Genomic DNA, 12,182 nt, shown 5'->3' with positions numbered 1-12,182 from the left:
GATGGAGGGGTTGATGGGTGGATAGGAAGCTATGAATAAAAGTGGTATCAGAAAGATTCTGCAGGCATTTATTTGGCATCTATTATGTGTCAGGCACTGAGGACCAGCTGAACTGTTTAAGTCCTCTTTCATGAAGTCCTCCCTGGCCACTGGCCTGGGTTCAGTCAAGGTGAGGGCAAGGAGGTGTAAGTCATGCTCGAACTAGGCTGGGGATGGAGGAAACCTGTTCCCCAAACCAAAGCCCAGGAAAATGTGGCTAGGCTGGAGGAGTGTGGGCAGGTCCGCCGATAGGGCATGGCCTGGGAAAGGGGGTCCTGGGTTGAGTGGGGTTGTGCACAGACTGGGAGATGCAATGTGGACTTCAGGTCAGAGGGGAGGGATAGAGAAGCGGATTTGGGAAGGGCAGGAAGGGGTGCCCTTTCCTTGAGTGCCTGCTGTGTGCACCCGTACAGTCTGTTGTTTGACCCTCACAGCATTCCTATTTGTTCTACCGTAATAACTTGTTAAATGCAAAGAACCTGAGAAAATCCAGGCCCCGAATCTGACCATCAGGGATTCAGCCTAGTGCCTCCCTTCCCCTTCGCAGCACGCTTTTCCCTAGCGCAGTCCTTTGCTTCCTTTCATGGTGCTTGTTTCACCATGCAGCTGTTTACAATCAGCTTGGAGCTCTGGTCTTCAGCCTTTGTAGAGACTAAAACCTCATGAAGTACCCTGGTGCGATGTATTTAGGGACAACCATTTTCTATACGTTCAGGGCTTCCCTCTCTCATAAATCAGTCCAAGAGAAATACTTAACACCTGCTGTATGTTTCTAAGAATTCAGCCACGCTTTGACTGGGAGTCAGATCACTTTAAATATCGGAATGCTTTTTGATAGCCAGTCATTTCTCAGGAGAGAAAAAGGATGACATCGAGTTTGATTTGTTTCTGATTTTGAAGGTTGCTAGATGTTTTTTTTTTTTTGAGATGGAGTCTCGCTCTGTCGCCCAGGCTGGAGTGCAATGGCGCGATCTCAGCTCACTGCAAGCTCCACCTCCAGGATTCAAGTGATTCTCCTGCCTCAGCCTCCCGAGTAGCTAGGATTACAGGCATGCGCCACCACGCCCGGCTAATTTTTTGTATTTTTAGTAGAGACGGGGTTTCACTGTGTTAGCCAAGATGGTCTCGATCTCTTGACCTTGTGATCCACCCGCTTTGGCCTCCCAAAGTGCTGGGATTACAGGCATGAGCCACTACGCCTGGCCAAAGGTTGCTGTTTTTAATCCCTGTTCACAGAAGAGGAAATTGAGACTCATGAAGGTCAAATAACCCATCTGGGGTCCTACCACGGAGCCAGATCAGTTCGTATCCTGCAGGTCTCAAAGGGCCTACTTAGAACGTCTGTGGCAGGTCCCCGTCCCACATGGAGCTCACTGCATGAGCACTTTCTTCTTTCTTTCTCTGTCCCAGACTGACCCCCGAGGACAGAGCTTCGGTTTCTCTACATTCTTATTTAGCCAGTGCCAGGCACACGTCGTGTGCGCAGACCCTCTGTGCGTCGGAACTGCTGATAAAATTGACGATCCCACATGCAGCCAGGAAGGTGTATTTAAATATAGACATTTAAGATAAATATATACATATATCAACATAATAATATGGTATTATTACATATTTTATTATGTTTATATTTTATATATAAATTTTAGAGTAAATATAAACATATTTTATATGAATAAATATAGATATTATATATAATTATATTTACATATAAATACACTTATGTGTAAATATAATTATATAAATTTATACATAAATTTGTAAAATACACTTTATCTAAACTATTTAAAATACATTTATATAAATTTGACATACTTTATATTTTAAATAATATATTAGTGTTTTATAATATGTTTTATATGTATAATAGTTATATATCATATATGAAACTACATAATATACAGAAATATAATAATAACAGAAACAGATCCCTTTTTTTGAGACAGGGTCTTGCTCTGTCACCCAGGCTAGAATGCAGTGACACAATCTTGGCTCATTGCAACCTTGACCTTCCCGGGCTCAAACAATCCTGCCACCTCAGCCTCCTGAATATCTGGTACTACAAGCACATACCACCATGCCTGGCTAATTTTTGTATTTTTTGTAGAAATGGGGTTTTGCCACGTTGCCCAGGCTAGTCTCGAACTCATGGGCTCGTGATCTGCCCGCCTAAGCCTCCCAAAGTGCTGGGATTACAAGTGTGAGCCACCGCACCCAGCTGAAACAAAGACATATCTGACTGTAGTTTGTGGAGGCGCCTACCATTCCTCCCTACAGTGATTCACAGGCTCACCCAGCCTCTCGCCCTTCTCCTTCAAGCCCCAAACCTGTGAATGCCAGGAAGGGTGGTAAGAACCATCTCTGCGCCTAGTACCAGTAAAGTTGGCGGGTCACTGTGGCCGGCGGGGGCACCATTGTTGGCCTCAGGCCTGGGGAGAGAAAAATATGACATACGGGGATCCACGGGGGTGTGTTTGGGTTCAGCCCTGTGAGCCCACACTGACCCTGGTGGGCAGACCGAGTGCAGGGAGGGGCGGGCGGGAGCGACCCGGTCACCAGGGCCTGCTGGCAAGCCCAGGGTGGTGACAAGTCCGCGTCTTTTGCCGGGAGCTGAAGATGTTCATGGGCTTTCAAGCAGGACAAAGCTGCCATGTCATCACTGCGTAGCAGGCAGAGCAAGGGTGCTGACAGCCTGCAGAAGCCTGCGCTTATCTCTCCATCGGAGCTAAAGCCCATGTTTGCTTAGGGAACAGCCTGAAATTCCACCCCGGCTGCTGGGCCTTTCACTTTTGAAACGTAAGCCCAGAGAGCGAAAGAGGGAACATTGCGCTCAGATTCTCCTTCTGAGCATGAACTTATGTTCCTGACCAGGAACCAGCCAGTCGTACCCAAGGCCTTCCTGACCTCTCAGTTCTCCCCTGAACCTTTGCTGTGTCCTGGGCACCAAGAGCTGGAGATAGGCTGTCCCTGTGCACATTTCCTAAGCCTGCAGAGGAACTGTTCACAGAATCCAGCCTGGAATCAGCCGTTTGTGGCAAACAGCTGGTAGCTATTTCTCAACGTGTGGTTGTGAAGCTGTAGGCTCCATATTTGCTTTCACAGAGCATCCAAGCAGGTGTCTCAGAGCCAGCTCACACCGGTTCACACCGCTCACACCAGCTCTGGACAGCTGCTTGCACACATCTCTCCACGAGTCCACTTTCAGTGATGCCACGTGGTACCTGAAATTGGCCATAGAAATTGGCCTATGGTATGATCAGAGAACCAGTTGTTAGGTAGTTACCCCATATCCCCACCCTTCACACCACTTTCGACAAATCCTACTGTCAGAACATGTGGAACGGAGAAGGGGTCTTGACGGTTCATTCACAAATGTCAGCACCCGTAGGTCTGCCTGTTTGGCCGCAGACACTGGGGAGCAGCCTGCAGCCTTGGCTGGTGTAGTTTCCTCTGCAAAAGGGGTGTCTCCTCCAAGAAACCTGTCCTGACTCCCCAGCCCACCCCACCTCCATTCTCACCCCCGCTGGACAGTGCAAACCCTTCATCAGAGAATGGCGCGTAACTTTCATCCTAGATCTTCCACCAGCTTTGAAGCCAGCATCCTGTTCGTGATGTCTGGAACCCTGGGAACTGACCCAGTGCCTGTTGAGCACATGTGTGCATGCGAAGGGGATCTGCTGAGTGCTCTGCCCTGGCGGGAAGGCCGCCCTGCACAGCCGGAGCTCATGCCTTGGCAGATGCTGGGTATCTGGATCGTGCAGTGCAGGAGCACAGGGGCATGGCACCATTGACTTGCCAGGGAACCTTGGCCTCAAAAGGGCCTCAGCCTCTCCACAGTGCGGTGAGGACTGTCCCATACTCTCACCCCGTACAGAGTATGGGAGAGTCTCTGTGAGCCTTTGGGTGCCCTGCAGAGGGAAGGCAGTGCCAGCCAGGCCTGGCTGGGGGCCATGGAGATGGCAGGCCCAGGCTGGGGAAGATTTGTGGCACCCAGTCTTCTGCTCCCCTGGAATCTGCAGAATGCCTGGGGTTGCTCCTCTTCCTCCCTGGCGTGGCTGAGCTTTGTCTGTGCCCCGTCCTTTGGCCATGGTGTTTGCCTGGTCCCTACCCTGGTACAGGCAGAGCTCCCTGCGACCCCCAGCTGTTTCCCCAGAACTGACACCAGTCTCCCTCCACCACCCATCCTCCTTTTGACTGCCCTGGGGACTCCACTGCTGCTCTGATCCTCTGTTACTCCAGCCACTTCTTGCTTCCCTGTTATCACAAACACTGAACAGTGAGCTCAGGTGTCACCCTCCACAGAGGTATGCACAGCAGGGGGTCAGAGGCGTGTCCCATGGGGAACTGGGAATGCTCTGCTTGCAGAAGGATGCAGGGCCCACTGCAATCCTCGGATGTCCTAGGGGAGAGGATATACCTGCTTCGTTTCTTCTCAGGGGTCAGAACTGGGCACAGTGGGTTGGAAGGAGGGAGAAAGATTTCTGTCAGGCACCCACTCCATGCCAGGCCCTTTTCTAGGCTCCCTTAAAACCTGTCAGGTAGGCCAGGTACGGTGGCTCATGTCTGTAATCCCAGCACTTTGGGAGGCCAAAGCGGGTGGTTCACCTGAAGTCAGGAGTTTGAGACTAGCCTGACCAACATGCAGAAACCCTGTCTCTACTAAAAATACAAAATTAGCCAGGCATGGTGGTGCATGCCTGTAATCCCAGCTTCTCGGGAGACTGAGGCAGGAGAATGGCTTGAACTCAGGAGGTGGCAGTTGCGGTGAGCCGAGATTGCGCCACTGCACTCCAGCCTGGGCAAGAAGAGTGAAACTCCGTCGGAAAAACAAAACAAAACAAAAAAACACCTGTCAGGTAAATGGTGGTAGAGCAGAAAACCTGGGCTCAGAAGCTGGCATTGACCCCAGAGCCATCCAGTTTCCAAGCCCACACCCACAGCTTTCCTCCGGGTTGGGCAGTGCGTGATGGAAAGGCTGTCTTAGCAAGTAGTGAGTTCACTTTCACCAGTCCCTGGAGGCGGGAGCAGAGCCTGAAGTGACCACTTGGAAGGGGATGTTATTCAGGGGACTCGAGCATCTGGCATAGAATGGGACTCCACGAGGTCTAAGCCCCCTTCTAGCTCTGAAACTCCTTGAGGGAAACCATTTCCCAGATCTCTACATTGCTGCAGTGCCTTCTAACTTCCGGCACACCTTCTGCTCTCTCCGCAGGTGTTGTGCGCCAGGTACGGCCCATCGTGGGCCCATTTCACGCCGTCCTGAAGCTGGAGATGAACTATGTGGTCGGGGGCGTGGTCTCCCACCGAAATGTTGTCAACGTCCACATCTTCGTCTCTGAGTACTGGTTCTGAGGGCTGGTCTGCAGCACAGCCACGGGTGCACCTCCAGGCCAAATCATTGCTGCCAGTGACTGTGGCCTGTACTTGTTTGTACTCTCAGACTTTTTTAATGTTAGGTATTTGTTTGTAGCATTAGGCCAACATGTATTAAGCTGAGCCAGATGAGTAAGTCCATCTGACGTATTTTTGGTGTTTAAAAAATGAGTCTAATTGCTCAACTGTTTGGTTGAAAAACCTTACTCATTTTTTAATGCAAAGGCTAAGTGTCACCCCATTTCTCTGCCTCTGGGCTGGGCCTTGCTAAGGGCCAAGGAAAGAAAGACATTTTTTAGGGGGCAGCCAGTCCAAATGCCAAAAGAAGACCAGTTCTTGCCCTGATTGTGTGAAATTTGACATTTTGGTACTTTTTTTTTTTGGCCAATCAGATTTTCTGTGTTCTAAGGACATGGCTGCTGTAGAATAGCACAGAAGTGGACGATACATTCTCCCCAGAAGCAGCGTGACCGAATGCCGCGGGGAGCACTTGGAAGGGAAATTGCAGTTCTGTTGAAATAGAGGAAAATCCCTTGCTAAAGACGCAGCCTGTTAGGCTCGTGTGGGGCTCCAGTACGTTCACCAGGGGAATGGCTGGGATTTCTCGGCACTCTGCATCATCCATCTTTTCTTATAGGTGGGAAAATAAACAACTTTGTGATCCTCCTGATGGCCTGTGCATGACAGTCTTTCAAGAAGAGGGCTCTCTGCCAGCTCAGGAGTCTTCCACCAGCTAAGGGATTGGACATCTTCCTCCCTCCCTCCCCCTGCCTCACCCCACCCAAGGATGTCTCAATGCTCCTTCTGCCCCTCAAGGTTCCGGGGCGGGGCCCAGCTTGTGTATTGGAAAAGCTTCCTACACACACGTTTTCAATGCCATGCCCACCCTCTGAGAAGTGCGGCTCAGGTTCGTTCCCTGCCCCATGTCCGGTGCTGCTAGGCAAGCCCAGGGCTCTGGCTTCTGTGTGACTTGCTTCCAGTAGTATCCCTCGTGGCATCGTGATCCTCTCTAGAAATCCCTGGGGGGAAGTAATGACCCTTCAGCAGCCATGAGTCCCTGCCAGACACAGTCCCTGCCTCCTGCCGGGGCACGAGGTGCTTCGCTCATTCCTCCTGGTGGCCCGGTGAGGTGGGTATGATCACACACAATCTTGAGATGGGCAAACTGGGCTCAGAGAGAGGAACTCGGTTGCCAAAATTCACACATTTGAGAGACAAAGAGGGAATTCAAATTCCATCTGAATTTAAGCCCTCTCTAAACCCTGTGTCAGCAATAGATGTGGACAGACTGAATTTATTGGGAGACTGACACCCCAGTTGGCATCAGTGGCGGGGCCAGGAGCTCCCAGTGCCCCAGGGCCTACTCCGACCTCCAGGGACTCAGCATCTAGGCTCTGTTTCCACACATGCCTCTCCTCCAAATCCTTCCCTGGGTTGCTCCCATCCTCTTAGGTATGGATCCCATTTGTGGCTCAGAACCTCTCTCATCCTATGCCTCATTTCACAGCCTGGACCCTAGCACTGGTGAGATCTCAGCCCCACACTCAAGCCAACACCACTCCAACTTTCAAGAACATGGTCTCCGCCACCTTTGGGAAGACCTCTCCAAGGTCACTTATTTGGGTCACTGGTCCATCAAAGCCAAGCCTGGGCCAACCAGGTACAAGGCCTGCTGGAGCCTTGGCCGCTGCAGCTGGTGAGAAAGAAGAGGCCGGGTGTGGGGCTGGATGGTCCAAGGAGCCACATCTGGGGACAAGACCAGTGCAAGGAACATCCACGCAGCTCTTCATGCCAGGGAATTAGGGAATTGGAATCCTGGCACAGAAGCAGGGCTGGGAGCTGGCTGTAGGAATGGAAGGAAGCCTCAGGGCGAGGGGCAGGAAACAGAAAGGGACATGGTGTGGGGGAGCGCTGCCGCCCACTTGCAGTCTTGGGGGCAAATCTGCCAGAGCCAGGCCGTTCTGGGCTCAGCAAAGTTGGTTTCTGGGAGCCTTCTTCAGTAGGGTGGGGTGGGAAGACCAAGGTGCAGGCTGCTCTGGAAAAAAGAGTTTCCCATACTCCTAATAGGAATTAGGGCAGACCAGGCACGGTGGCTCACACCTGTAATCCCAGCACTTTGGGAGGCCAAGGCGGGTGGATCACTTGAGGTCAGGAGTTCGAGACCAGCCTGGCCAACATAGTGAAACCCCCCTCTATTAAAAATACAAAAATTAGCTGGGCATGGTGGCGGGCGCCTGTAGTCCCAGCTATTCGAGAAGCTGAGGCAGGAGAATCACATGAACCCAGGAGGTGGAGGTTGCATTGGGCTGAGATCCACTCCAGCCTCCGCACAGGTGTAAGACTGTCTCAAAAAAAAAAAAAAAAAAAAACGGGGGGCGGGGGGCAGCTTCCCTGAGGACGGTGAATGCCGAGCCAAGCCCCCTGCTGCTGATTGGCTCTTGAATGAGCACATGATCCAAGCTGTCCAATCAGAGCCCTGCCTCAGTGTCTGTCGCGGAAGAGGGCAGGAGGGGCCCGCAAGTGGGCGGTGAGGGCGCCAGGTTGAGGAGCCCAGGAGAAGAGAGGAAGTGACCCTATCTGATTCAGAATCAGGGAGGCAAAAGCAGACCTCTCTCGGCAGGGCTAGCAGGGCGAGTCCCTGCCATCGTCCGAGCTTCACTTTCTGCATCTGCAAAGTGGAGATTCCCAGATGGCAGTGAGGAGCGCTGGAGAGCATGAGTGCAGGAGGGTTTTGTGCATTGCAAAGTGCTGCAATCGTGTGTGAGAGCTTTTTGTCATTAAGTTAAAAGCAGCAATGATGGTGATGACGATAATGGTTGTCACTGTCAATTGAGCCACATGAATGTGCTCTGGAAGCTTGGCATCTTTTCAGTCCGGCATTTCCTTTTCTTAATCATCCTGGAGAGACTTGGTAGACAGTTGTGTAAATTACCCACCAGCCTAACTCTTCATATTTCATATCATGCTATGGGTTGGGCACCTGATGGACCCATAAGTATCTCATTATACTTGCAAAGTAATTACTGTCAGAGCCTAGCATCAGTGGCATTAAGGCACCAGCTAATGGGAGCTGGAGGTGCCTCTGAGTTCCTCCACAACAGTGATTCCTTCTTAACTGTAGCCTTAGAACAAGATAACTGAGGGGAATTGCTAAAGGCAAAGCAGTTTATAAGCAGCATGAGACAGCAAACACACAGAGACACCAAGTTGAATCCTTCTTGCTGATCTGGTAGAAGAAACTTGGAGGGAAGATTCCAGAAGGTCTCGTAGAGTGGAATTCGACCAGAAAACTCCGTTTTTTTTTTTTTTTTTTTTTTTTTTTTTATTCCTAAAGGAAATCTATCCTACTGTACAGAGGAAGTCTGTGGCATGTGTCAGAAGTGCCTGGGCCGCCCAGGGTCCTAGTAGGACCCATTTTAATATGCAGGTGGGTGTTGAGTGGAGGGTGCCAGGACCCACCCAGCCAACACAGCCAACTAGAACTCGAGGAGGGAAGCCAGCTTTTCCAAAGTTCTCAAGTTTGTCCAGATGAAAAAACACCTGGAAATCAAGTTGTTTTTTCCCCTAATATTGTAATATGAAAATTTTCAAATATACAGCTGAGTTGAAAGAATTTTACTGTGACTACCAGGGCACCATCCACCTAGATTCTGCCACTGACATTTTATGAGATTGAGTTGCATTTTGAAGAAATGACAATATGATGAGATAATAAATACAAATAAGAAACTGCGTGTTTTGTAGGCTTGTGTTCAAACCCAGCCACTTACTAGCTGTGTGGCCTTGGGCACATTGCTTAATGTCTCAGAGCCTTGGTTTTCTCTACAATGAAATGAAAATAAGGACACATACTTCACAGGAGTGATTGTTAGGATGAAAAGGGGTGATTACGTAAAACAGTGCAAGAACTTCTACATAGGAGGTCCTCCATAAATAGTACTGTCATGACACACACACCCAAAAGGATAGTCTTTATTCAGTTAGATGCCATATTTTATTAAAGTCTTGTGCAGACAAGCAGTGAAACCTCAAAAGAATTTATTGAGAATAACTGGAGGCGCTTCCATGTGACTTGGCTCCATCCGGACCAGATGACTTCCAGGTGCCAGCAACAGTTCCCCATTTCCATTCATGTTTCCCCACATCATTCATGCCAAAGAGATGGGTGCCAAGAGGCCATCTGTCTTCATTCTGGACATGGAATGAGACGGGAACTCACTCTCGAAGGACTTTTGAAGTCTCAGAGAAGAAACGGAGCCACCGTAGACCTTTTGAAATACGGCCTGTGAGAAGCACGGTGACAGCCACCATTACTCCCAATAATCACATTACTGTTTGTGGAAAAAAAGACCTACTATGTGCCAGGAAGGCTTCGGTAATCATCCCCAACACACAACATTCTCTCACACACACTCACATGTGCGCACGTGTGCACACACATACCACACACACACACACATATACGCTTCCTCCTCAGCCCCTCTGCCATGCCCAGCTCGGGGCCATCTTCTCCCACGAGGATGCCGGTCTCATCTCCTGAAATGACCCTGTCCTCCCATCACTGCAGAACTTACGGTGCCACCTGCTCTGTTTATCTCTGTGTAGTCTAGTATGTATTAGCGATTCTCTGTGTGAATGTCTTTCCTCCCCCAAGATAGTGGATCTGTGACTATTACTTTAGTCTAGCTATCTACTATCTATCTATCTATCTATCTATCTATCTATCTATCTATCTATCTATCATCTATCTATTTATTTATATTTTGTGTAGAGACAGTGTCTCACTATGTTGTCCAGGCTAGTCCTAAACTCCTGGCCTCAAGCGATCCTCCCGCCTCAGCCTCACAGGTGTGAGCCACCATGCCCGGCCACCTGATCTGTGTGTTGTTTTGTTTTGTTTTTATATGGAGTCTCACTCTGTCACCCAGGCTGGAGTGCAGTGGCTCAATCTCGGCTCACTGCAACCTCTTCCTCCTGGGTTCAAGCGATTCTTGTGCCTCAGCCTCCTGACTAGCCGAGATTACAGGTGCGTACCGCCACACCCAGCTAATATTTTTTGTATTTTTTAGTAGAGACGGGATTTCGTCATGTTGGCCAGGCTGGTCTCTAACTCCCAACCTCAGGTGATCTACCCACCTCAGCCTCCCAAAGTGCTGGGATTACAGGTGTGAGCCACTGCGCCCAGCCTGATCTCAGTCTTTAAGAGAGCAGCAGCTCATCTGTGGCCACAGCTTCCTGGGGACTTGCCAGAAGGGAGGTGCAGGGCACAGGGAAATAACCCACCTCTATCTGACCGCTTCGATAGTATCGAGCGTCCTCAGTGGCAGCGCACAGCATGGAAGCCGAGGTGTGGCTGCGTTCCATTTGGAGAATTCCACTGTGATCCATGGTGTCAGCTGCAGGTTCAAGGGTGTCACAATTTAATTATTAAACATCATGAGGCATTAGGAGGCTTGGGCACGCACTGATAAGTGATCCATTTCTAACACAGCTGGTTTATTACTGTTTGTGGCAGCTCCTGCACGAATTGGTGTCCATTAACTAAGCAATGGTATTATAATTACGCATTTAAATTATGTATGGGAAGGCTGTCAGTGGTAGAAGTCAGACTGCAGTGATTACTTTGAGTCGTCAGACCTCCTGGATGTAGTCTCTCTGCAGATAGCTGTAATTCTGGCTTGTTTTCTGCTCATTTTCTGCAGACATTTGGAATCCACTGCTAGGGTCCACTGAGCTGTCTTCTGGGTGGTTTTTGATGCTGCAGGAGATAAACACATGTGTCTTCCTGGCTGGACCCAGTTGATGCACTATCTTAAATTCTGTCCTTTGCCTGCCTTGATTTCCATAGCCTGCTTCTTCCTGGTAATTTTCTTCCTCTTCCTCTTCCTCTTCCTCTTCTTCTTCCTCCTCCTCCTCCTCCTCCTCCTCCTCCTCTTCTTCTTCTTCTTCTTTTTCTTTTTTGAGACGGGGTCTCGCTCTGTCGCCCAGGCTGGAGTGCAGTGGTGTGATCTCAGCTCACTGCAATCTCTGCCTCCTGTGGGTTCAAACGATTCTCTCTGCCTCAGCCTCCCGTGTAGTTTGGATTGCAGGCACCCCCCACCATGCCTAGCTAATTTTTGTATTTTTAGTAGAGATAGGTTTTCACCATATTGGCCAGGCTGGTCTCAAACTCCTGACCTCAAGTGATCCACCCGCCTTGGCCTCCCAAAGTGCTGGGGTTACAGGCGTGAGCCACTGCGCCTGGCTGGAAATGTGCTTCTTTAGAGGAAAGCACCGTTGATCCTACCTCCTTGATCTGGTTGGTAAGACCGTATACAAACTGGGCCCGTTGGTCTCCGCTCCCTGATACTCTCTGATACCATCTGGTCTCATTCCTTCCTGATACAATTCCATCTTGTTCATTCATTGGTTCACTCATTCATTCACTCACTCACTTTGCGCCCTCCCTGTGGTGAATCAGTTCCCCTCTGTCCTCCCCACTCTGTCCAGTCCTCCCCTAGGCTGCCAGGCTACTTTTCCGAAACTCCGATCTGACGGAGGCCCTTTTGGCCTCAGATCCTCCAAGGGCTGCCTTCAAGGGCTCCTGCACCAACCTCATGGTGTGGCTATGTGACATAATAAGAAACATATACTTCTATTTGGTCTCTTTCTGGGTTCCTTCTCCATGGGGACAGAAGCTTCTGTGCTCGGGGCCCTACCAGAGCTCGCCTTGTGTGCCTCTTCGTCTGCCTGTTCATCAATAATGCCCTTTACAATAAACCTATACATGC

The 12,182-nt window shown here is 50.0% G+C and overlaps 1 long non-coding RNA gene across 1 annotated transcript; it reads right to left on the bottom strand.

Moving 5' to 3' along the window:
- Positions 1 to 9,368: 9,368 nt before the first annotated feature.
- LOC108514491 (uncharacterized) lies at positions 9,369 to 11,303 on the bottom strand. The gene is made up of 2 exons (XR_001881223.1): positions 10,696 to 11,303; positions 9,369 to 9,695 (listed from the first exon to the last, which is right to left on the bottom strand). It is a non-coding gene; the product is annotated as an uncharacterized LOC108514491 (long non-coding RNA).
- Positions 11,304 to 12,182: the final 879 nt, after the last annotated feature.

This window comes from Rhinopithecus bieti, unplaced genomic scaffold (assembly GCF_001698545.2).
Source record: "Rhinopithecus bieti isolate Rb0 unplaced genomic scaffold, ASM169854v2 scaffold_32081, whole genome shotgun sequence".
NCBI lineage: Eukaryota > Metazoa > Chordata > Mammalia > Primates > Cercopithecidae > Rhinopithecus > Rhinopithecus bieti.
The sequence above is the reverse complement of the archived record's forward strand: the minus strand, read 5'-3'. Positions and strand labels throughout refer to the sequence as shown.